General features: G+C 43.8%; 1 long non-coding RNA gene across 1 annotated transcript in view; it reads left to right on the plus strand.

Annotated features, from left to right (window-relative positions):
* The window catches only part of LOC112546097 (uncharacterized), a 146,209-nt gene that overhangs the window by 15,221 nt on the left and 105,949 nt on the right, over positions 1-25,039 (plus strand). The window contains exon 2 of the long non-coding RNA XR_012900692.1: positions 23,141-23,237. This is a non-coding gene — a long non-coding RNA (uncharacterized LOC112546097). The remainder of the gene's footprint in view (positions 1-23,140; positions 23,238-25,039) is intronic.

Here is a 25,039-nt window from a genome sequence, read left to right on the forward strand (position 1 = left end):
TCTGCTGGTGGCATCCAACTCAGACAATGAAAATAAACATGAGTCGGTCTGCTCTGCTTTGGACTGTTATCAAGCAGAGCATCTGACCAGTATGGATGCATGGTCATTGGAAGGGTGGTTGAAGCATAAAAAAAAAAGTGACCCTGTAGTGCATCTAGCACATAAATATCTTGCGATGCCCGCTGCAACATTGCCATGAGAATGCCTGCTCTCTCATTCAGCTGTGTTGCAAACAAGAAGTGGGTACCATTATCTCTTGTAAATTATAACTACACTTGTTTGTCTGAATGATGGAGAACTAGGACTGAGTGGACTTCAGACTCTAAAGTTTTACATTGTTTTATTTTTGAATGTAGTTATTTTTTGTACATAATTCTACACTTGCAAGTTCAACTTTCATAATAAAATATGCTGAACTCCTGGTATTAGGGAATTGAAAAACAATTTCTTCTGTTTTTACAACACAAGTATTTGTATTCAAATATAAAGTGAGCACTGTACACTTTGTATTTTGTATTGTAATTGATATCAATATATCTAAAAATGTATAAAATATAAAAATCTAATATATAAAGAAGAATGTATGTTTGTGCGCTAATAACTTGGACACTATAAGAGCTACCGCAACCAAACTTTGCATGGGATAACCTTTCATCCAGGACAAGGTTTTAAGGTACTGTGGGAGGGAAGAGATGAGACATCGATGCCTCTCCCCAGGGCTGCACGGAGCTTGGCAGTGCGGGAAGAAGTGGCTTCCTGGGGGAAGCGGTAGGGACAGTCACTCACTAAGGCCAGCAACGCTGGGTAACTCCCGCTAGTATTTAAATAAATTGTATTCAGTTTTTAACAGCATGATTAATTGTGCAATTATTTTTTAATCACTTGACAGCTCTAGTTATAACTGCTAAGAGTTATTCTATTTATTGAGCCAAATCTTGATATCTTTATTCTTTTTTCCCCCTTCTGTCTTTCTAAGGCAAAATTCCTAATGACTGAAAAGTGTCTAAGTTAACTAGGAATCAGGATTTCAAGATTTAATCCATTTTTATCCCTATTAATTCAGTTTTGGAGTTTTGAAGGTTATAAGAATCACTTGATCACAGATATTTGGGTGTTAATATTTTTATATTAAAAAAAAAAAGGTTAGAATGGTTTTATTCCAGGGCAAAAAAACTAGTAGAAAGTACTTTTCCCTTTCTCAAAATACCCAGATAATGATCTGGGCTTTACAATACAATTTCAGGTTGTTTAGTCCTTATTATGGGACACATTCCTAGCTGGTGTAAATCAGCATAGCTCCCATGTTTGCAGTCTTTGAAACTGAATCTTGAAACCCAGCCTTTTTCATGAATTAAAAAGACACAAACATTGTATTTCAGATGTGGCATTTTCAAAGAAGAATTGAATTGGTCTGCTTTCGTTGTGCAAAAGCAGGCTCACTGAACCAGCTCACAAGCAAAACAGAAGCACCAAAAAGACAATATTCCTTCCTTCCTCAGGGAGATATTTCAGGGGCTGGGGAAACACAGTTTCCTGTGTTCTCACACGGATTTAGATAAACTCTTGGGCTGTTTCTAAAAGAATAGAACACTAAATAACTGTCGAGAGGAGTGCTGCTTTATTGTGTATTGTGCAGTAGTATGAAACTACTAAGAGCATATCCTAGAAAACAACCATACACAGAATCCAGTTGGACTTCCGCCTTTTTTTTAATATGATTGGCTAGGGAGGGAAGAGGCTAGGGAACGGAGTGGTGGAAAGATGTGTAGCAAGAATTATTATGAATGGAATTGAAGTTTTTAGGCTGTTGGTTTCCATTCCTTAAAAATTATTATTACTGGGAGGACTGATAGCACAGCCCATCATTAAAATTCCCTTACGCTCCTCACAATAAGGCCCTGATTTCAGTTGCTTATCATTTTTACCAGATTTTAACCATTTGAGCTGAAATTTTCTATGCCAAAAATGTGCCACAGGCTGACTTCCCCCGCCCCTGAGGAAAAAATCAACTAAAATGACTTTATCATTTCCAAGAAGGAGGCTAAGGAAAAGTACTTTTGCCTGTCTTATCAATTCTGTTCACTTTTTTCTTTGAAATGCTCTAGTGCAGAGAGGGGCAATCAGGAATGGTAGGTTGGCTGCATGAGTGGCCCTCCTTCACCTCAGCAGTCTGTGGCCCTCTGGGATTCCACCTATAACCTCATGGCTCCCCTGTCTGCCCTCTCTCCCATGTGCCTCTTGTGCATCGGGTACCACAGACCTGCACTAATCTGCACCCCCATCCTCCCAGCACTTTCAGAGCATCACTTGATTCTCATTCAGTCTCCGCTCCTCCCAGAACTAGAACACCATGAATAGCTGATTCATGGCATTCCAGCTCAGAGAGGGAGAGAGGGGGAAGAGAAGGGTTGGAGCATGAATCAGGTGATTTGTGTGCTCCAAAAGTTCTGGGAGGGAGAGGGGAAAAAGTAGGCAGTGCAGAGCACCACTGCACGAGAGGCATGTGGGGGAGAGGGACAGCCAGGGGCCCCAGTGGGCTGTAGGTAAGCCACCGCTGCTCCAGTGTCCCCAATACTCTGAGCAGGGACTTGACATTTGTGAGCCCCATGAAAATCTGCCTAAATTTGTCCACGTCTTTGAAAGAGCAGTAGAGATTTGCTAGAACTGAACAGCTAAAATCTCCAAAGATTCCATCTTCAGTGAGCATGCTCCACCCTCTGACAGCTCCTAGTGCAAGCCAGCCTGTGCAGGCACCAACTTGACTGAGGCTATGTCTAGACTACACTGACTGATTGATCAGAGAAAGGTATGAAAATTGGCTCTGTATCAGAGGGGTAGCCGTGTTAGTCTGAATCTGCAAAAGCGGCGTGATTCTGATCCTGGCCTGCATATTTATACCTGCCTCTGGAAATTTCCACTACATGCATCTGACAAAGTGGGTCTTTGCCCACGAAAGCTTATGCTCCAACACTTCAGTTAGTCTATAAGGTGCCACAGGACTCCTCGCCGAAATTGCGCTCTGCAATTTGTGTACTTTTTTCCAATTTAGTTTTTTTGGAAGAGGTTTTTCCGAAACTTGGCCCATCTACACTGGGCCAAATTTTGGAAAAGCCTCCTCTATCTGAAGAGCCCTTCTTCCTCATGGAAGGAGGAAAACAGGGCTTCCGAAAGAGCACATCTGCTCATCCACCAAAAAAATTGGAAGAGCGAACATTTCCTGGATGCTGCCGAGTTTTTCCGGGATACCTATGGTATCCGGAAAAACCCCATAGTGGAGACATAGTCTGAGTGTGTTACATGTCAGGACTTTATGGCTTCAAAAGGACTTTCCTGGTAATTGTTCTCCACACCAGCATGGGGCTAGGCATTGGAAGGAAAGCAGCAAGACTGTCTCTCCTTTGCTCTTGAGGATACCTGTGCTTGGCTCCCTGACAGTGTGGAGGAGGAAACCACCCATATAAAATACTGAAGGGAGGAAAAGAAATGTATTGGGAAAGGGAGCCTCATCAGATTAGGTGTATGGGTTACATAGGCACTATGTGAGTCACTGTCCTCTGTAGTGGCACTTAAACCAGGTACAGCAAGAGATAAGAACAAGGGAGCTCTACAAACTAAGCTGCAATCCAGCTAGCCTTTAGCTCAAGCAGTAGAGGTTACTACATTAAGCTCCAGAAGTCCTAGGTTCAGATCTGCCCAGTGGCAGTTACCCTTGGAAGTGGGGAAAGAAACTGGGATTGGGAGTTAGAGTGGGATTGTTTGAGTAAGGAGACTGAAAGCAAGAGAATGGATAGAGAGGCTGGGCCTGGTTGGTCAAGGAGGCCAGAAACGGGGACCTGGTGAGGAAAATTGAAGGGCTGTGGAAGAGAGAAGAGGAGAGGAGAGACAGATCTGACAAGGAACTTGGGGTAGGGAGGTAGATGTGGGACTGGCTGGGCAGAGAGACTTGGTCCAAGAACCAGAAAGTTGATGAGGGCTGATTAAATTTGGATGAGGAGCTCTGGTGCACACGGGAAACAAATATTTTTGTTTAGGAGGCTTGCTAAAAGAGTAAAAAAAAAGTTCATTGAAAAAATAAAACAAACTAGTTTGTGTCCTATCCTGCACTGGGATCCGATAGCCTACACCTGCGGGGGATGCATGTGTGTGTATCCCCTCTGCCTTTAGTTGAGTTTCCCATGAATGCTGATCCTTTGTTTGGATTTACCCCCTTTCCTCTTTCTCATTTAAACAGAATTAGAACTCATGTGGAAAGTGCTCATGTTACCAGGAACAACAGTAGGAAACCCTTTGTTAACCTTAATTTCCCATCTAATATTTCTCTGCAGTGTAAGCCAGTCTCCAAGGAGATAGGGTTGTTGACAATAACCCCAAATTGCTATATAAGTGTCATATTGTACAGTTCATTAAGATCAAATTGTTAAATCATCTGCCTGAATTTCCCCAGATTTGCTGCTCCTGTTTATTTGATTTTCCTTCTATAGATACCATAATACCTCAGAACCTCTCATGTATGTTTATTAAGTTACAGACCTGAGTCCCTGGCTTTTGTGCACATGAAATTGTGAATTTAGATTTCTTTCAAGCACTCAAACCTGCATCCTCTGGATCTCCTTCTCCAGGGTTCTCAGAATCTTTCCCTTCCTATGAAGCCAATAGGAGTTAAGGGTACTCAACATCACACTAAAGGTGCTCAGCATCTTGCAGAATCAGGAATTCTATTTTATCTAAATCTAGACTGTAGCACTTGGAACTAAATTAAGAAAAGGCAGAACCCATGAAACTCAGTGAAATCAGCACTCTCAGGCTAATCATCTGGGTCTCAGGCTAAACTTCATAATGTTGGTATCTTAGCTGTTAAAAGGTAGATACATACAGCTTGGCACGATCTTAAAGGGGGTTGTATATCACCATAGTCTTGATGATGGAAAATGAAAGAGTACATCAACCTAAAAGGAGCAAAGCAGAGCCAGAGTCTTCCTCTCTGGGAGAAATAAACATAATACAATTCAAAGATGCAGTGAGTCACATGAATAGTGACCAGTGAAAGAAATAATTAGCTTATGATAAGGTTTTTCCTGATGTTTTTTCAACTATATTGTTCTCACAAATTTTGAGCGGACATTTATCACATCCTCTGTCATAATTATTAGTGACAAGGCGTCTGAATGAAAACAAACAGAAGAACTAAGTGTTTACTTTAGTATGAATTCTTTCTGATAATGCCTCTTGAGACATCTGAGGTTTGCAGGAACTGAAAGAGGATTTTGGCTGTGGACATATTAGGCATATTACAATTGACTTCACTGGGATTGGGCTCTTTAATGCATAGAAACCTAGAAAGAATAGGCTGGATTTATCCAAAGTGGCCGTTAGGTACTATGGTCTTCATTAGCACCTCTTCAGCCAGTAGCCCTAATCCTGGCTTGTAGGTTCTCTTCCAAGTTCTTCATGGTTTGTCCCTTTCAATGCTATATTTTTAAAAAGTGATGATGTGCCACTGACTATACGTTATTTTGTTTGGCTTTAGTAGAACATCAGGGATGAATTTAATCCTTTTTCCTTCCTCTTAAGGAGCTTTCTGAAACAAATGTGCTATCATTGCATTTTATGTGAATCAGATGTAAAGCAATTCATAAACATGTGGTTTTATCAGTACAGGCAGTCCCCGAGTCCCCGAGGCACTTACGAACGGGGCCCTCTCCCTGGTCTCCAGACCAGGGAGAGGAAGCAAAGCAGCGGAACATGCGGGCAGCCCAGACGCGTCTGGGCTGTCCGCTGCCCGCGTGCTCCGGGGCTTTGCTCTGCTTTGCTCCCCGTCCCCCTGGTCTGCAGACCAGAGGGATGGGGAGCAAAGTGGCGGAACACGCGGGCAGCGGGCAGCCCAGCCCAGAGCGGCTGTGCTCTGCTTTGCTCCCCGTCCCCCTCCCCGTCCCCCGTTCCGCGGCTTTGCTCTGCTTTGCTCCCCGTCCCCCTGGTCTGCAGAGCAAAGCCGCGGAGCCCGAGGGCAGCAGGACAGCCACGGCGCGTCTGGGCTGTCCCGCTGCCCCTGTGCTCCGCGGCTTTGCTCCGGGCGCCTGTGGTACAGCAGCTGGGGCGCTGCCGGTTGGGCTACGGGACCAACCCAGCTGCACCCCAGCTGCTCTGCCCCAGGCGTCCCCAAGTCAGCCGCTGCTGAAACTGACCAGTGGCTGACTACAGGAAGCCCCTGCCCGGGGCTTCCTGGAATCAGCTGCTGATCAGTTTCAGCAGCGGCTGACTTGGGGATGCCTGGGGTTCTTAAATTGAATCTGTATGTAAGTCAGAACTGGCGTCCAGATTCAGCCGCTGTTGAAACTGATCAGTTTCAGCAGCGGCTGAATCTGGACGCCAGTTCTGACTTATATACAGATTCAATTTAAGAACAAACCTATAGTCCCTATCTTGTACGTAACCCGGGGACTGCCTGTAGTTAGGAACAGCAATATGTCCTAGTGGCAAAAAGAAACAAGCCACCAATCCAGAAATGGACATATGCTCCTGATGTTTGTTGCTATTGGCGACTTATAGAAGCCTTTGGGGCTCTCCAAGAATTCTGAAAAAATAGATTCCAAATCCAGAAGGGTCCATTGTAACCATCTAGTCTGACCTCTTATATAACTTCCCTGAAAAATGTCCTAAGAACTTTTTCTTTAGAAAAACATCTGCCCTTGACTTTAAAATTGTTCCATGACTCCATGTTGCTTAAGTATTGAGTAAGAAGGGAACATGTTAGCTTTAAAAAATGTTAAGATTTAAATGTTTTTTGGGGAGGGTCTTTTAGTGTGTTTTATAATGTATCTTCGTTCTTGCTGATCAATTTGGTTTTAAATCTTCTAAAATGATATGGGTCAAACTCACTCCTAGCACTAATTTAAAAAAAAATTAATGGCATGCAGTTGGATATGTTTTCTGTCTTTGGTAATGAAGGGATATCATGCTATTTTCATTCATATTTATATTTTTAAAATATTTAGAGCTTTTCATGCAGTGACACTGGGCTTAGTCAAGATATGCTCTCTCTCTCTCTCTCTGTGTGTGTGTGTGTGTGTGTGTGTGTGTGTGTGTGTGTACACAGCAATATATGTTTCCATTATGTTTTGGAGACAATAGAAAAGATGTCTTGTGGCTCATTTACCCATGCATGTTGGCCTAGCAGTAAACCAAAGACTAGTAGAAAAAATAGTGACTTTTAAACTCTATATGCAGTGAGTACCAATCTTGGTGGTGGTGTGCTTATATTCTGGAAGCTAACTCTTCAAAATTGGCCGTCTAAATTGAATCTTCAAAATCTGTACCTCTGCTTTAAAGAGACCTCAGATGGCATATTGAGCTGGAGGAACGGGCTCTGTCCTTAAAATCTAATTTTCAGGAAGCTTTATTTAATACTGTATCTAGATCTTGGTATGAACTAAGGAACATATTTTGGTTGTTCATAGTCTAGATTTCGTTAAGTACTGAAAAGAAAGTGTTTTAGTAGGACACTAGTTATAGTAACAGATTCATTACTATGAGTCATTAATGTTGTTAAAATGGTCATGTAGAATTACATTTGTATTGTTTAGCTTCCCTTCTGACACACACTGTTCAAAACATCCTATATGTCATGTGCGGGTTGCCACAATAACAGGTGTTTTTAGCTTGAAGGGAAATTCCCCAACACACATGGCTCAGATTCTGCATCAGTGGCTATTAAGGGCTTTGGCTAGAGATGCCTAATTTCTTTGCACTATTCAGACAGTTGAACTCATGCAAGGGGAGCCAACAGTGCATATCTGCAGCTGTGAATGACACAGTTTTGAATCGCAGAGCTAATGGGAGCTACTGAGTGCCAGACTATGGTATAAAGGGCACTCAGTCATTAAGAAAACTGTTACTGTAAGAAAACGATACTTATCAGAGATGTGATTTTTTTCCTCCCCATCCCCCTTCTCTGTTACAAACAATGGATGCTGTGAAATTTGGCTTGGGATCATTCAGTCCAACTACAGAGTCTATTTGATTCTGGAATTACAAGACCTGGATATTAAAACAAAAGCTAAAAAGGAAATAGTGACTTGAGTCCAATGAGGCATTGAAGTTTTGGAAGGAAAGAACACAGGTAAACTGGGCCCACTCATCTGGGAATGAGTCCACTTACTAGTAGAGTTAAAAATAGAGGGGTGCTGGGCCCAGGGATTCAAGAGGATCCCTCTGGCTCTCGGGTAAGGAGCCAGAAAGCCCTTATTGGGTGTGTCTAAACTACATGGCTCCGACGATGGAGCCATGTAGATTAGGCTGATCAGCAGAGGGAAATGAAGCTGAGATTTAAATAATCGCGGCTTCATTTAAATTTCATAGAATCATAGGACTGGAAGGGACCTCAAGAGGTCATTGAGTCCAGCCCCCCGCCCTCAAGGCAGGACCAAGCTCCGTCTACACCATCCCTGACAGATGTCTATCTAACCTGTTCTTAAATATCTCCAGAGAGGGAGATTCTACCACCTCCCTTGGCAATTTATTCCAATATTTGACCACCCTGACAGTTAGGAATTTTTTCCTAATATCCAATCTAAACCTCCCCTGCTACACTTTAAGCCCATTACTCCTTGTCCTGTCCTCAGAAACCAAGAGGAACAAATTTTCTCCTTCCTCCTTGTGACACCCTTTTAGATATTTGAAAACCGCTATCATGTCCCCCCTTAATCTTCTTTTTTCCAAACTAAACAAGCCCAGTTCATGAAGCCTGGCTTCATAGGTCATGTTCTCTAAACCTTTAATCATTCTTGTCGCTCTTCTCTGTACCCTTTCCAATTTCTCCACATCTTTCTTGAAATGTGGCGCCCAGAACTGGACACAGTACTCCAGCTGAGGCCTAACGAGCGCAGAGTAGAGCGGCAGAATGACTTCACGAGTTTTGCTTACAACACACCTGTTGATACAACCTAGAATCATATTTGCTTTTTTTGCAGCAGCATCACACTGTTGACTCATATTCAACTTGTGGTCCACTATGACCCCTAGATCCCTTTCCGCCATGCTCCTTCCTAGACAGTCGCTTCCCATCTTGTATGTACAGGCAGTCCCCGAGTTACGTGGATCCGACTTATGTCGGATCCGCAGTTACGAACGGGGCCCGTATCCCTGGTCTCCAGCAGACCAGGGAGAGGAAGCAAAGTGGCGGAGCACGCGGGCAGCGGACAGCCCAGACACGTCTGGGCTGTCCACTGCCCGCGTGCTCCTTGGCTTTGCTCTGCTTTGCTCCCCGTCTCCCTGGTCTGCAGACCAGGGGGACGGGGAGCAAAGCCGCGGAACACACGCGTCTGGGCTGTCCGCTGCCCACGTGTTCCGCGGCTTTGCTCCCCGTCCCCCTGGTCTGCAGACCAGGGAGACGGGGAGCAAAGCAGAGCAAAGCCGCGGAGCCCGAGGGCAGCAGGACAGCCACGGCGCGTCTGGGCTGTCCCGCTGCCCCCGTGCTCCGCGGCTTTGCTCCGCTGCCTGTGGTACAGCAGCTGGGGCACTGCCGGTTGGTCCCGTAGCGCCGCTCTGGGCGCTACTGGACCAACCCAGCAGCACCCCAGCTGCTCTGCCCCAGGTGTCCCCAAGTCAGCTGCTGCTGAAACTGACCAGTGGCTGACTACAGGAAGCCCCTGCCCCGGGCTTCCTGGAATCAGCCGCTGATCAGTTTCAGCAGCAGCTGACTTGGGGATGCCTGGGGTTCTTAAGTTGAATCTGTATGTAAGTCAGAACTGGCGTCCAGATTCAGCCGCTGTTGAAACTGATCAGTTTCAGCAGCGGCTGAATCTGGACGCCAGTTCCGACTTACATACAGATTCAACTTAAGAACAAACCTAAGTCCCTATCTTGTACGTAACTCGGGGACTGCCTGTATGGAACTGATTGTTCCTTCCTATGTGGAGCACTTTGCATTTCTCTTTATTAAACTTCATCCTGTTTACCTCTGACCATTTCTCTAACTTGCTAAGGTCATTTTGAATTATGTCCCTATCCTCCAAAGAAGTTGCAACCCCACCCAGTTTGGTATCATCTGCAAACTTAATAAGTGTACTCTCTATCCCAATATCTACATCATTGATGAAGATATTGAACAGTACGGGTCCCAAAACAGACCCTTGCGGAACTCCACTTGTTATCCCTTTCCAGCAGGATTTAGCACCGTTAACAACAACTCTCTGACTACGGTTATCCAGTCAATTATGCACCCACCTTATCGTGGCCCTATCTAAGTTATATTTGCCTAGTTTATCAATAAGAATATCATGCGAGACCGTATCAAATGCCTTACTAAAGTCTAGGTATATGACATCCACCGCTTCTCCCTTATCCACAAGGCTCGTTATCCTATCAAAGAAAGCTATCAGATTAGTTTGGCATGACTTGTTCTTCACAAACCCATGCTGGCTATTTCCTATCACTTTATTACCTTCCAAGTGTTTGCATATGATTTAAATGGCTGCCGTGCTGAGCCGACAAACAGCTGATCAGCTGTTTATCAGCTCAGTGCGCTAGTCTGGATGCTCCCGCGCCGACCTGAAAGCCCTTTATCGACCTCCCCATTATGCCTCGTAGGATGAGGTTTACCTGGGAGATCGATAAAGGGCTTTCATGTTGACAGGGGAGCGTCCAGACTGCCTCGATCTGCCGACAAACAGCTGATCGGCAGAGCGGGGCAGCCATTTAAATTTAAATGAAGCCGCGATTATTTAAATTGCGGCTTCATTTCCCTTTGCCGAACAAACAAATTTACATGGCTCCGTCGACGGAACCATGTAGTCTAGATGTACCCATTGATCCCTGTAATTTCCTTATAGCTGGTGCTGGCTAAAAGGACCAACATGGCATATAAGAAGTAGAGTTGCCATGAGACAATTGAAGGTTGAAATGAGATCTGGATCTCTGGGATATTACCTTTTCCTTGAGAGCTCTGGACTCCTGCAGCCCACATTAAAGTCAAATCTTTTGGGATTAAAATCTTTTGGGATTTGCTTCTTTATGTATCAAACTGAAAGACAAACTGTTTGTGGAATGGCCTTGGGGGACAGGCTATTCCTTGCCTACAGACAAACCCTAACCTGAAACAAATTATTTCCAGCAACCACACATCACACCTCAATCATACTCACTCAGGAACCCACCCCTACACTAAACCCCGGTGCCAACTCTGTCCACACATCTACAAAAGCAACATCATCACCTAACCACATAAGCTACCACATCAGAGGCTCATACAACTGCACATCCATAATGTGATCTATGCCATGAAGTGTCAGCAATGCCCCACTGCCAAGTATATTGGTCAAACTGGACAGTCTCTATGACAAAAGATTAGTGGACACAAATCAGATATTCAAAATGGTAACACACAGAAACCTTTTGGGAAACATTTTAAATTGCCTGGGAACTCATTAATGGATTTAAAGGTGGCTATTCTCTTACAAAGCGATTTCAGGAATCAACTACAGAAAGAGACTGCAAAACTGGTCTTTATATGCAAATTTGATACTCTCTCTCGTGGCTTGAGCAAAGACATGAACTGGATGGGTCATTATAATTTCTGCTTTATAATTCAACCTCTGTGCCCCTTGTTCCATTTTTGTGATCTGAAAAAGTGGGTCGTGCCCACCAAAGCTCATGTTTCTATCTACATATTTTTGGTTAGTCTCTAAGTTGCTACAGGACCATTGTTGTTTTTTAAGTTTTATTTGTGGAATGGTACATTTACTGCTGGAGAGCTGTGATGAAAAGCTGACTGGCCCTGGCAAATGGCACAGAGGTCCACATCTTTGACTGGTGTAAAGTGACATATCTCCATGGCAATTTTGCTAGGCTTATTTACTCCAGCTGAGGGACCAACTCTGAGATTTCTGTGATTAGCATTTAAAGAGAAGCAGGTTATTTGAGTGATAAACCTATTTGCATCCATCACTTCAATGGACAAAGACATATTTAACTATTCACTTCAAAATGAAATGAAGTTGCTACTTTGATAATGATTTAATTTTTTGCAATTGTATGAACAGAAGAACACACACAAAGACACGGGTGGGTAATTTTTGACATGAATTGCCACTGGATGATATGCAAAGCAGAGACTTCCAAATGTTGGATACTGCCCTTCAACATGATTTTTGTGTGTGTGTCTGTGAATTTGTAGCCCTGTTGGTTTTTGGATTTAAAATTAGTGAGCAAATGTGCTTTAATGACTGAAGTCATAAAGCCTTACAAAATAGCAATAAACACACGGCAATATAATACAGTGCAGTACTAGGGCTTAGTTCTATGACCTTTCCTTACAAGGTTATTGCTTGCTCGTGTGAGACGTTCCACTGAAGCCAATAATTGTAAATAATTTCAATAGGACTTCTTGTGTAAAGATTGATAGATTAGTGTGTCTAGAGTACAGGATTGTTTTTTTTTAAAGTGGCCTTTTTGCGAAAAAACTTCCCCTGCGTCTAGACTGCTACCACATTCTTTCGAAAGTAAATCGAAAGAACACAGCAGTTTTTTCCATCGCAGAAAACCTCGTTTTATGAGGAAGAACACCTTTTTTTGAAAGTGCTCTTTCGAAAAAGGCGCTATGTAATGCAAACTGTGCTTTTTCAAAAGAGAGCATTCAGACTGCCTGGGTGGTCTCTTTCAAAAAAGCGGCTTGCTTTTTCGAAAGCACGGGTTGTAGTCTAGATACTCTTTTTTGAAAGAGGATTTTTCGAAAGTATCTTTCGAAAAAGCCTCTTTCGAAAGAGGCTTGCAGCCGAGATGTAGCCTAAAACTCATATAAATTAAATTAAAACTCATATAAATTTACCTTGATGTGGGGCTTTCCTGCACTGATGTGATTATGGGTTCAAGGCTTTAGACAATCCCTTCCTAAACATGATGCAGTCTTAATTTTGTGTCAGAGGCAGCACTGAATTGTTGACACTTACTTACAAAATAATCAGCTCAAAAATGACCTATCGATAAAAATCCTCAGATGCAGAAGGGGAGTAAAAGGAGCTATATAAAACCTTTATCTATTTTAAAGCAATTTGTTTTGCTTCCACAACTGATTTAATTCAAAAGAAATTCTTCACAAGCCATCTTCACAACTGTCAATAATAAAGCATTAAATAAAATGTTGAATTACTGCAAACTTTGTCAGATTATTGTAGAAATTAATGGCAAAACTTTCAGGCTACGTGTACACTACAAGTTTTCTCTGCAAAAAATAAGCTAATTAGGGGCTAGGGTTCTTTTGCACTGGAGTTTTTGCGCAAAAACAAGCAGTGTACGTTTTCTTTTTGTGCAAAAAACCCTTTTTCTGGAAGATTCTTATGTCCCCAAAAAAGGAGGTATACCAATCTTCCGGTAAAAAGGGTTTTTTTGTGCAAAAAGAAAATGTCCACACTGTTTGTTTTTGCGCAAAAGCCCCAGCACAAAATATGCAAAATGAGATTGTGACTCATGCAAATGAGTCCCTCATTTAGTGTATTTTTTGTGGAGAAAACTCGTAGTGTAGATGTAGCCTCCTTGACTTGAGTGTGTGAGGGATCAAACTTTTTAAAACCAGCCTGCTATATTTTGAACATGTTAGACTTTCATTCCTCCATGTAATTTCTTTTTATGGTTGGGTTATATGAAAGAGGGATACTTTGATAATCATTTTAGATGATTATTTTACTTGTGTGATGCATCAGATACTCACTTTAAAGTAATGGGCATGTCTACACAGCAGTGTTATTTTGAAGTAACTGAGCATCTACACAACAAGCCTGTTATTTTGAAATAATTTTGAAATAACGGATGTCTTAGTTTGAATTCTGTAACCCTCCTTTTACAAGGAATAATACCTGTTTATTCTTTCGAAACATAAAGTGTGGTTTATTGTGTCTGTGGGGGAGGGGAGAAGAGAGGGCAGGGTAGGAGGGGGGGAGGAAAGGCAGTCTGGGCTGCGGGGGAGGCCCCTTGTAGAGAGGCCCAGGGGAGAGTCTCACAGCTGGCTCTGGCTGAAACTCTCCCTCAGGGCCTCCCGGATGTGCACAGCCCCCTGATGGGCTGCTGGATGGCAGCCTTGCACAGCTGCTTGAAGGCTCTGGTGAGCTGCTTGGCCTCTACCCCCCACCCTGGCAGGAACATCTTGCCCTTATGTTCACAAAGGCTGTGGAGGATACAGCACGCAGCCACCACTTGGAGGATGTTCTGGTTGCTGAGGTCCAGTTGGGTGAGGAGACAACGGAACCTCCCTTTCGGACCACCAAAGGCACCTCCGCTACACTGTGGGCCCTGCTGAGCCTGCCAATGAAGCTTTCCTTGCTTTGGTCAAGGTGTCTGGTGTAGGGCTTCATTAGCCAGTGGAGCAGAGGGTAGGCTGTGTCCCCTACAATGCACATCGGCATGTCAACGTCCCCGACCCTGATGGTGCCGTCGGGGAAAAAAGTGCCAGTGTGCAGCTTCTGGACCACCCAACGTTGATATCCATGAACTGTCCATGGTGGTCCACGAGGGCCTGCAGGACCATCAAAAAGTACTCCTTTTTGATGGTGATGTATTTGGATGCCCAGTGTGGTTGATGTATTTGGATGCAGGGGCTCGGATGGGGGTATGGGTGCAGTCAATAGCCCCCCTGCAGTTGGGGAAGCCTGTGGCGGCAAAACCGGGGATCATACAGTCCATGTTGCCCAGGTTGATGACCCTGCGCAACCCTCACCACCTACAGAAAGAGACAAACAGAGAATCACAGGGTTGACTATATGAGGAGGGGGGAGGGAGGTCTCTTTAAGCACAAGCTTCAGATAGCCTCAGGTAGCAGCTACCGGAAATAAGTGCTGTTCTGATGCTCTGCCAGAAGTGCTCCCGGGTGGCCTTAAATGCAATACAGCATCCAATGAATGTGGACACTCTATTTCAAAATAGCTCCGTGCTATTTCGAAGGGCATTTGCTGTGTAGACGCGCTATTTCTTGAACACCCACGTTTCACTTCTGTGCATTAGAGTTGGTATAACTGTGGATTCCATAGACTCACAGCTTGATGTCATGATGTCTCCACAGAGGCCGTTGAAGGCAGCAGCTGCTACAACACAGAGTACATTGGTAGCTGCTGCTACCAATCCTATTCAACTCATTTATAAATGATTCAGAGAAAGGGGTAAACAGGGAGGTGGCAAAATTTGCAGATGATACCAAACTGCTCAAGATAGTCAAGACCAAAGCAGCCTGTGAAGAGCTTCAAAAAGATCTCACCAAACTGAGTGACTGAGCAACAAAATGGCAAATGAAATGTAATGTGGATAAGTGTAAAGTAATGCACATTGGAAAAGATAACCCCAACTATACGTACAATATGTTGGGGGCTAATTTAGCTACAATTAATCAGGCAAGAGATCTTGGAGTTATCGTAGATAGTTCTCTGCAAATGTCCACGCAGTGTGCAGCAGCAGTGAAAAAAGCAAATAGGATGCTAGGAATTATTAAAAAAGGGATAGAAAATAAGACAAAGAATATCTTACTGCCCCTGTATAAAATTATAGTATGCCCACATCTTGAATACTGCACACAGATGTGGTCTCCTCACCTCAAAAAAGATATTTTGGCATTAGAAAAGGTTCAGAAAAGAGCAACTAAAATGATTAGGGGTTTGGAATGTGCCCCATATGAGGCGAGGCTAAAGAGACTGGGACTTTCAGTTTATAAAAGAGGAGACTGAGAGGGGATATGATAGAGATCTATAAAATCATGAGTGGTGTGGAAAGGGTGAATAAAGAAAAGTTATTACTTGTTCCCATAATATAAGAACTTGAGGACACCAAATGAAATTAATGGGTAGCAGGTTTAAAACTAATAAAAGAAAGTTCTTCTTCACATAGCGCACAGTCAACCTGTGGAACTCCTTGCCAGAGGAGGCTGTGAAGGCTAGGACTATAACAGAGTTTAAAAAAGAGCTAGATAAATTCATGGAGGTTAGGTCCATAAAAAGCTATTAGCCGGGGGTAAGGAATGGTGCCCCTAGCCTCTGTTTGCCAAAGCCTGGAGAAGGATGGCAGGAGACAAATTCCTTGATCATTGTCTTTAGTCCATCCCCTCTGGAGCATCTGGTATTGCCACTGTCGGCAGACAGGATACTGAGCTAGATGGACCTTTGGTCTGATCCAGTATGGCCATTCTTATGTTCTTATGTTATGTTCTTAACAGTAAACTTGGCTAACTGTTTTGTTCTGCCATCTCTATACAGAAAGAAACTGGCACAGAACTCCATACCATATGGAGTGGATATATTAGACATTCCCAGATATTTTTACATTATATGGGATCCAATCCAATGCCAGCTGAAATCAGTGAGACTCCTTCTGTTGATTTCTGTGGACAGTGGATCCTTCCCCTATGTGGGCTAGATGGCTCTGAGCTGCAAAATGTTTAAGTCGCCAGTATGAATCCATCACAGATTGATAGTGACAAGTCTGAAGCTGTCTGAACATTGATTGACAGCCTGTGTAAAATGAAAAACTTAAAAAAAAAATAGTCTGGTAGCACTTTAAAGACTAAGGGTGTGTCTAGACTACAGGGTTTTGTTGACAACACTATACATGCGTCTACACTACCGCTGCATTCTGTCAACAGCAAGTCGACAGAATGCGGCCGTTTTGTCAACAGTGGTAAACCTCATTTTATGAGGAATAATGCCTTTTTTCAAAAGTACTCGTTCAAAAAGAGGCGCTGTTGCATGCAAACTGTGCTTTTTTGAAAGAGAGCGTCTAGACTCTCTTTCGAAAAAGCGGCTTGCTTTGTCGACAATACTGATCGTAGTCTAGACGCTCTTTTTCGACAGAGGCTTTGTCAGCAGTATCTGTTGACAAAGCGTCTGTCGAAAAAGGCACGCAGTCTAGACGTAGCCTAACTTGGCTACCCCTGAGAAGCTGTGTGAAATGAGTGAGCAGTTTCAGACTATAGAAAAGAGAGCCAACAAAACTGCCACCCTTCTGGCAATCTGTTAGGGAAGGTTTTTGCTGCTACTGCCCATGGTACAGTGTCCATGGATAAAAGGCTTCTCTTTCCAGGGATGACAATCTGGTATTTTTATTGCACCATACTGATATATTGAAATTGACAAGTTAGTAATTAGCTCACACACACAGCAGATTTTGCAACTGCTTAAAAAAGAATATTTTAAAACTAACAATATCCAATATTATGTTAGCTACACAAGCATTTTAGCTACTGGGAAAAATTAAGAAATACATTGTTGGTTCTCTCTTCTGACTTTTCTACAGCCCTGTCAAATTCTTTGCTCCAAAATGGTGTTTTGAGCTGATGTCTCAGTTGCATTATTTTGCATGGTTGTACATGCCACATTTTTGTTTCCTTCTGGAAAATTCAGCTTTGCCATTTAGAATTAGAGATGTCCCAAGATTAGAATGTAGTGGTTGCACACAAGCTTTCTGTGGGCAGTGGGCATGTGAGTGTGGTAAAAGAGGAGGATTTGAAGTCTTTGGGATAGTGTTCCTGAATATTTATAAACATACTGAGAATTCCTTTCATAGTTTTATGCATTTCCCATGAGAATGAGTGGGTCCCAAGGATGTCTTGTAGTTCTCAGAAGTACACAAGTTGTATCAATGCATACAATAATATTTTGACTTGCCAACATTCTGGTATGCACACTCCCAGAATTTCAATTAAACAGCAAGTGATTTTTAGGAGGATGCATCTGAAGACTCAGAGCTATTGTCTGAATTTCTTGGTGGCCACAAAGCCTGTGCTTATCTACCTCAATAAATACTCAGTCTGGGATATAACCACTGTGGTCAGCCAGTCTATCTGCATTTTTACGGGATTGCTCAATCCCACGTTCCTGTTATCTAACCTATTCTTGAATATCCGGAGCGATGGAAACTCAATCACGTACTCCCCTGCTCAATTGTCTTTAAAAATTTTCCTAATAACTAGTCTAAATGTCTCCACTGGCTTCAAGTCATTGTTCCTAGACTTCATATTGTATTGGCCTGTGAATAACCTTGGTGTGGACACACAGAAAATCCACAGATAATTTTTCTGATCTGCAGATTGGATACAGATTCATATTTTTGTATCTGAGCAGAGAGCTGGGGGGGCACGGGGAGAGAGGGCCTCTGCACTGTGGGCAGATGGAGGATCCACAGCTGGGTTCCACGTTGGCTTGGCTCTCAGGGGTGGTGCCTGCAGAAATGATGCATGGATTTACAGGGCTCTGCACACAGGATAAAGCAGCAGATATGCATACTCTTTTTTCCAGCTCCATGTGGGGATAGATGGGAAGGTAAGGGCAGGGTATGAGTCTTATTATAGGCCAGGAGGAAATTGCTAATCTGCAAGCAAGGAAGGAATTGTACCTCACAGGACACACTTTTTCTTGATCAAGGCTGTTCCTACAGATGCAGCTTTAAGGATTTACTGCATATGCTGCACAGGTAACTTCCAAACTTACACCATTTCTGCCCTGAGTCTGCAAATGCCTCCTGGCTGGCTGTGCTGTGCTGTGCTGTCACACAGCCATGCAGGTGACCCTCTGCACAGAAGCAGTTGCAGAACAAGGCGTATGGGTTAGCTTTTAATTGGCACTCAGCCTTGGCCTAAATCTGCTCTTATTGAAATCTGCAGTAGCCCTCCTCCTCTCTAGGAGTTCCCACTGACAACAATGGGAGCAGAGTACAGCCAGAGCTGTGTGCTATTGAAAATTCCACTCTTCGGGTTTTTTTTCATGAAAATGCTAAGAGTACCTGTCCGCTGTAAGAGGGAGCCACTAGCAAAATGTTTTGTTTTCTTTTGTCTTGAGCTATCAAGAAGCCTGGAAAGGCACATTAGATGCCAATTACAGAGTCTGTGTCTCTCTCGTTTACAAAATAATGCAATGGACTCAATAATGTTCAGTTAAAACTTGCTTCAGTTGCTTCTGAACTGTATATACATGCATAAAGTTAATTGATGGGCTGTGGTTAAAGAAAAATCCTGTTGTCAGATGTGTGTGCAATGCCAGGAAAATTATAGAGCCATTGCATATTCCTGCATTTTTTAGGAGATCATATTCCCTATCAAAGGTAAGAATCAGGGCTGGTCCTAACTAATTGGCGGCCCTGGGTGACAGCCCGGCTTGCCTGTAGGGTTGCCAGATGGTTTAAAAAAAAAAAACAGACAAAAATTTGTCTTGCACAAAAAAAAGGGGGGGGGGGCAGGGAGCAACCAGAAAAGCCTAGGGGAAGGATTCAGGTGGCCAGGCTGAAATGAGGTTGTGATCCGCCCCTAAGATCGGCTCTGTCAGCAGCCCCTTGAAAATGGCGGCTCTGGGCAACCGCCTGGCTCACCCACCCCGAGGACCGGCTCTGGTAAGAAGTAAGGAATTGCTTACTTTTAAAATGTACATGAGTGCTCTTTTTGTGAAAGATTTCTGTTCTGTAGGCTGTAGTCCTCTTTGGACCAGATTTTCAAAAAGCATGTAGGGACCTAAAGAAGCAGCTAGGACTGGCAAGGAGGAAATAGGGGCTAAATCTAAAGTTGGGAAGCTTCCTTTATTCACAAAGATTCTGCTTGCTTGCGTGATGTGGTAAGTGCATGAGTTTCCACCATTAAAGCCACCAGGCTTGTGCAAAGCCAAGGATCTAGGCACTCAGGTCACGAAGGATTCACAAACTAGGCATTCCCCAACTATCCTGAGCACATTGAACACTTCACAAAAGGTGGCCAGAGAAGGAGGTGCCCATCCCCCCCAGACCCAGTAGCCCAGTGGTTAGGAGCACTCACCTCTCCCATATGCTAGCTCAGTGCCCTAACCAGGATTTCGGAGCATTCTGAGGCGGAAATTTCTCCTGGTGAAGCTGTTCCACTCTATATAAACAGTCCAATATCCATTGGAGCAGGGACAGGAATCTGGGGCTATAGCCTTCCCCTTTGACTCAATATTTATACCAAGTGCAACAGCTGCAGAGGCAAAGCTTGAGAACAACACCCTACCATAAGCCAACAGCCTGGTACTGTTGCAGATGGGAGAGGTGGCTTCAACTCTCTGCTCTCCAGCAGGTGGAGGAGGGATTTGAAATTGGATCTCTCACATCCTAGGTTCTGTGAACACTGGAGTAGTTGGTAATGGGCATGGGAACAGCAGAAACTCCTTGATTTTTCTTGAGGCAGGACTGACATGGCTGGGACTGTTCTCTGACAGGGTTTGCAGCTGTGCATCCTGAATGGAAATAGGCCTCTTCTTCTGGCCTGGACATAGGCACCTAGGCCACACCCTTCTCCTCAGCATTTCCTAGATGCTAGATTAGGTGGCACAGTTTGCTGGCTTCTAACTCCATAGGGGGGGACTCTGCACCTTTTCAAGCTCCTAACTGTGCATAGATACCCCTTGTATGAGGAATCTGGGAGCCTGACTCCAGATTCTAATGGACAGCAGGGTGCTTAAAAGTTAGGCATAGAAAAGCTCAGTGTTACAAAGCTACATTCTCTCTTGTGAATCTAGCCCCTGCTAGGATTTTCAAAAGTGTATTGTTGCTCAGCTTCCAGTGGGGAAATCTTACTAGCTGCCTATCTGCATCTTGAGGTGCCAAAATACCAAAGAGTGGCTCCTGTGCCCACTGAATAATTACAGCACTGGCACAAGTATTGCCAGCTTCCCCAGACTGACTAGTCAATGAGTCTTAAATCAAACCAGCACAAACCACCTGTGAGGATTGGAATCATTTTCATTCTGCTTGTTTGTTCAGACAGGCTAAAAGGGATGCCAATAGCCTTCCTTGTCATTAGTCCATTTGAAGCCTTTTCCTGCTAACCCAGGGAAGTGTTCTGTCGCTCCTGCTCACTTTGAGTAGTGTTTATGAGAGTAACCCTCCTGAGTTATCACTATTCTTGCAAGTAAATGAGAGAGGTTGGGTCCTCAGCCAACTAGGCCCAAAGCTGCAAAATCTTTAGCTCCACGAATAGTTCTACCAAAACCAGTCTGTCATTAGAGGAATTGCATATGTAAGTCAGAGCTTCAGGAATCAGTCCCATAGTTAGGTGGATAACACGTGTTTTGTGCAGCACCCACTTTGTCACATCTTTCTTTAACCTCACTGTGCATCAGCTGTTTTTTGCCTAAACTACATAAAGCAATTCGAGTTTTAAACAGTCAATCTCAGCAGGCATGTGATTAGGTTTGAGGACTTTTAATAAATTCAGCCTCTCATAGTGACAAAACAGCGCACTATATTTCCTGCTTTGCTCCTGTCTATGGCTTCATTGCAATGGTTCCAGGGAAAAATAAATTACTTAGAATGTATAAAAAGGCCACTCAGTTATTTAGTCATTGTAATGACTCACTTCCACACCCTTATCCTTATGGCACCTGCTGTATGGGCATCTATTTTACACAGAATTTAATGGTGATACAGTATATACAGCCTTGCATCATGGGGGCAAATTTATCATTGGCATATGTGGGCAGAACTCTGTTGGCTTCACACTCAACTAAGTGTGTATTGGAGTGCACACTCGATTAGCTGTGCAGAAACTGCATTTTTAAGTGCCTACCTGTTGGTATTAGACAATTTTCTCTTGCACATGCTTGCTATGTAATTGTCAAATGATCATTCCTTTGTTAAATCCGACTCATCTTTTTTAAAACAAACTGAACGCTAGCCTTTAATTAAGGGATTATGATGGAAACTGTTTTGTTATTACCTATTATCACAGGCATGACCAGCTATTATTTCACTCAACCCAAATTTAAAATTGCATGCGCTGTTTTATGCAGGTGACATTTGATTTTTATCCAGTATTTGAGACGGATTCTCTCCATCTCATCATCTGGTCAAGTGCAATTTTCAATTAGGACCATTTCACTGGTCTCCGATTACTGATGGCCATATTACCTTTTGGTCTCCGATTGCTGATGGACAACAGTGTATCACTGGTGAAATACCACTCTCCCTCATACGCAGTTCAACTGACTTTTGCAAGCATGTGCAGTGATTGATTGGCAGAACTGGGAACAGCCTGCGCTTCTCCTGAATTACTTTAATGTACTACACCGCCTTTATGCTGAACCCTTACTCAGTCCATGGAAACTGATGGACCTCAGCACTTTCCAGGCTTGCGTCCTTTACTCTTAAAGATATAAAAGAATGACGAACAGCTGGAAGCAGCTTTGCATATTTCTCAGGCTAGAGCCCCGAAGGGGACTTAGACTCAGAATTGCAATCACTGCCCTGCTGCTTAGTAAAAATCTACCCCAAGTTGGTAACCAAAGCCTCTTATTCAATGCACGTAGCAGGAGTAAGGCACCTCCGAATGGGATTCACAAAACCCAGCAAGCTGAGCAATAGGAAATGCCCAGGAGAGAGGTGGGGCCTAAGCCCCACCCTTCAAAGGGAGGTAGACCCCTGACTCTGGACTGAGGGGAGACACTTCCCCTCAGTCAGGATTTATAGCTGGGAATGAATCCTCTCTTGGAGCCAGGTCAGTTGTTTCTCACAAGAAATGGTGGTGGTCCACATAGGTGCTGATTTACTCGAATGCTGGGGGCTGCTCAATCCTCTCTTTGGGTATGTCTAGACTGCATCCCTCTGCCTGACATTGCAAATGAGTCAGGGATTTAAATATCCAGGGCCTAATTTGCATAAAAATGGCCAGCACGTTTTGCCGACTCCGGACTTTGTCGGCAAAAAGTGGCAGTCTAGAGGGGGATCTGTAGAAAAAGAAAGCCTTTTTCAACAGATCCCTTATGCCTCCTGCATAAATGCTGAATCGGCAAAACGTGACGGCCATTTTTATGCAAATTAGGCCCAGGATATTTAAATCCCTGCCTCATTTGCAATGTCGACCTGCCTAATCTGCATCCCTCTGCCGACAGAGGGATGCAGTCTAAACATACTTTTTGCCCCAGGTCCCACCCCCACACCACCCTTTCCTACAGGCCCCCCCCCCAACTCTGTCCTGCTTCTTTCTACCCCATCCCCTTACCTGTCCCTGCTCCTTGCTCTCCCAGGGCCTACTGAACACTGAGCTGTGGGCAGGAGGCAGGAGAGATGGCAGGCAAGAGGAGACTATCAGAAGGCTGCTGGCAGATGGGAGGAGGAGAAGGAGGCACTGATCTGTGGGGCTGCTGATGAGCACTGACAACACACTATTTTTTTTCTGCAGGACCCCACCCAGGAGTATCCCTGGAGTTGGAGCCTAGAAGGTGGGAGATCTGGGTTGAAATCACCAGGTCTGATCTGCAGTAGGCACTTGTGCCCAGGTGAGCATGCGAACCACTAGACCTTTTGCTCAAGTTTTCCAGCTGGAGATCTTTCATTTTGTATGAATTTTCATCTAGGGACCAGACCCTAAGTCCCCCTTGTGGGTGCTCTAACCACAGAACCTCTAGTTAACACTTAAGTATTATGTACAAAGCAGAACTACTTCAATAGAAGAGACTGCGAGCCATTTCCCCAGACTATAACCCTGATGGTCAAAACACTCACTTGGGGCGGGGTGTGTGGGTGGTGGTGGGGGTGAGCCTTGATTTAGTTCCAGCAGAGTGGAGACTTGGAGTGGGGTCTCATACCTCAGTGTGTTAGGCATATAAATGAGGGTGAGGATGGAGCGCCCACCATTTTGTGTGAGGCCCAGCCTGATATGTGATCTCAGAACACCTACTGGATTGAGCACAACCCAGCACAAAAAGGAACAACTCACAGCCCCTTTAAATACCCAGCTACAGGGCAGAGTCCCGCCTTCCAGCCAAACCCACGGGCCGACTCCCCCTCCTGTGGTGCACAGAAGCTGCCACGCTCCTCCTCCAAGGCTGATGCCCCCTCCCGCAGCGTGCCCAGCACACTTCCAGGTTTAGGGCGCGGGACCCTCTGGCTTTAGAGCGCAGGGCCCTTTTAGGCATGGGGCCCGATTCGGGGGAATTGGGCGAATCGGCCTAAAGCCGGCCCTGCTCAGTGGAACTATAGCACTCAGCTACTCAGCACCATCTGGACTTAAGTGGCTTTGTGCATGTGCCCAGGCAGATATATAGGCAACTATGGGACATTACAGCAAGAAATATAGATGCCAATAAGCAGGGGGATCTAAATTTTGGACTCAAGCAACTTAAGTAGTAATTAGGTGCCTAAATCCTTCTACAGATCTAGCTGCTACAGCCAGGACAGATAGATTCAATACCTTCAAACTTGTGGTGTCCCCATTTAAATTTCAGTCCTGGCAATGTACAGGTCTATGTAGCAAGTCCAGCCAATGAATATAGTAATAGGTACAGTAGTTAAGTCTGCTGTAGTGTCTGGCCAGCAATTGGTAGACACATCAGCATTTCCTCGCTCTGAAATTGTCCCTCAGTGAGGATTTGGATTCGAAACAAATCTCCCATTCTAAAGTGAAGACTGAGTCTTTATTACTCCTTACCTCGCCCGTTAAATGAGATTTCTAATTTCTTTCTCATATATTTGAGAGCCATAGCCAGAAAGAATATGATTATTTAAATGTTTCAAATGATTATAACTATGTAGAATTGCTATAATTTGTAGGTCAAATATTATTTTCTCTATAGTATAAATTCCTCATTTGCAAGAATTTTTTATTTTTACTTTAAATTTTTAATTTTTTCCAGCTAATATTTTAATCAGAAAAAAAAAGCCAGGTCTACTTTACCCTTGAAAGAAGCATCCCTTGCAATCATAGCATTGTTTCCTTATTTTTATGTTTGTGTTTTTAACTGGTGCAATTCATATTAATGTTCATGAGTTGTGTGCTCCAAAGCCCTGCACTTTCATATGAGAATCCAAGCCACTGGGCCAAAACATATTTTGTTCTCATTAAATCACAAGTTTCATAAATATTTACAATACCAGCACAAATGAAGTACTCTAACTTTTCCTCAAAACGTGGTATTAAGAGGGGATGGAGAGTGAGAAAAGATTAGTTGTTGAAAGTAAAGAATTAGCTCTATAGTAAATCGATTAAGTCCATCTGAAGTACTTGTAAGAGTTGCATGGTTCTAAATTAAGTCTATGGTGTTTTACTCTCAACACTAGAGTCATTAACACTAATAGGAAT

The sequence above is a fragment of the Pelodiscus sinensis genome, chromosome 1 (assembly GCF_049634645.1).
Source record: "Pelodiscus sinensis isolate JC-2024 chromosome 1, ASM4963464v1, whole genome shotgun sequence".
Lineage (NCBI taxonomy): Eukaryota > Metazoa > Chordata > Testudines > Trionychidae > Pelodiscus > Pelodiscus sinensis.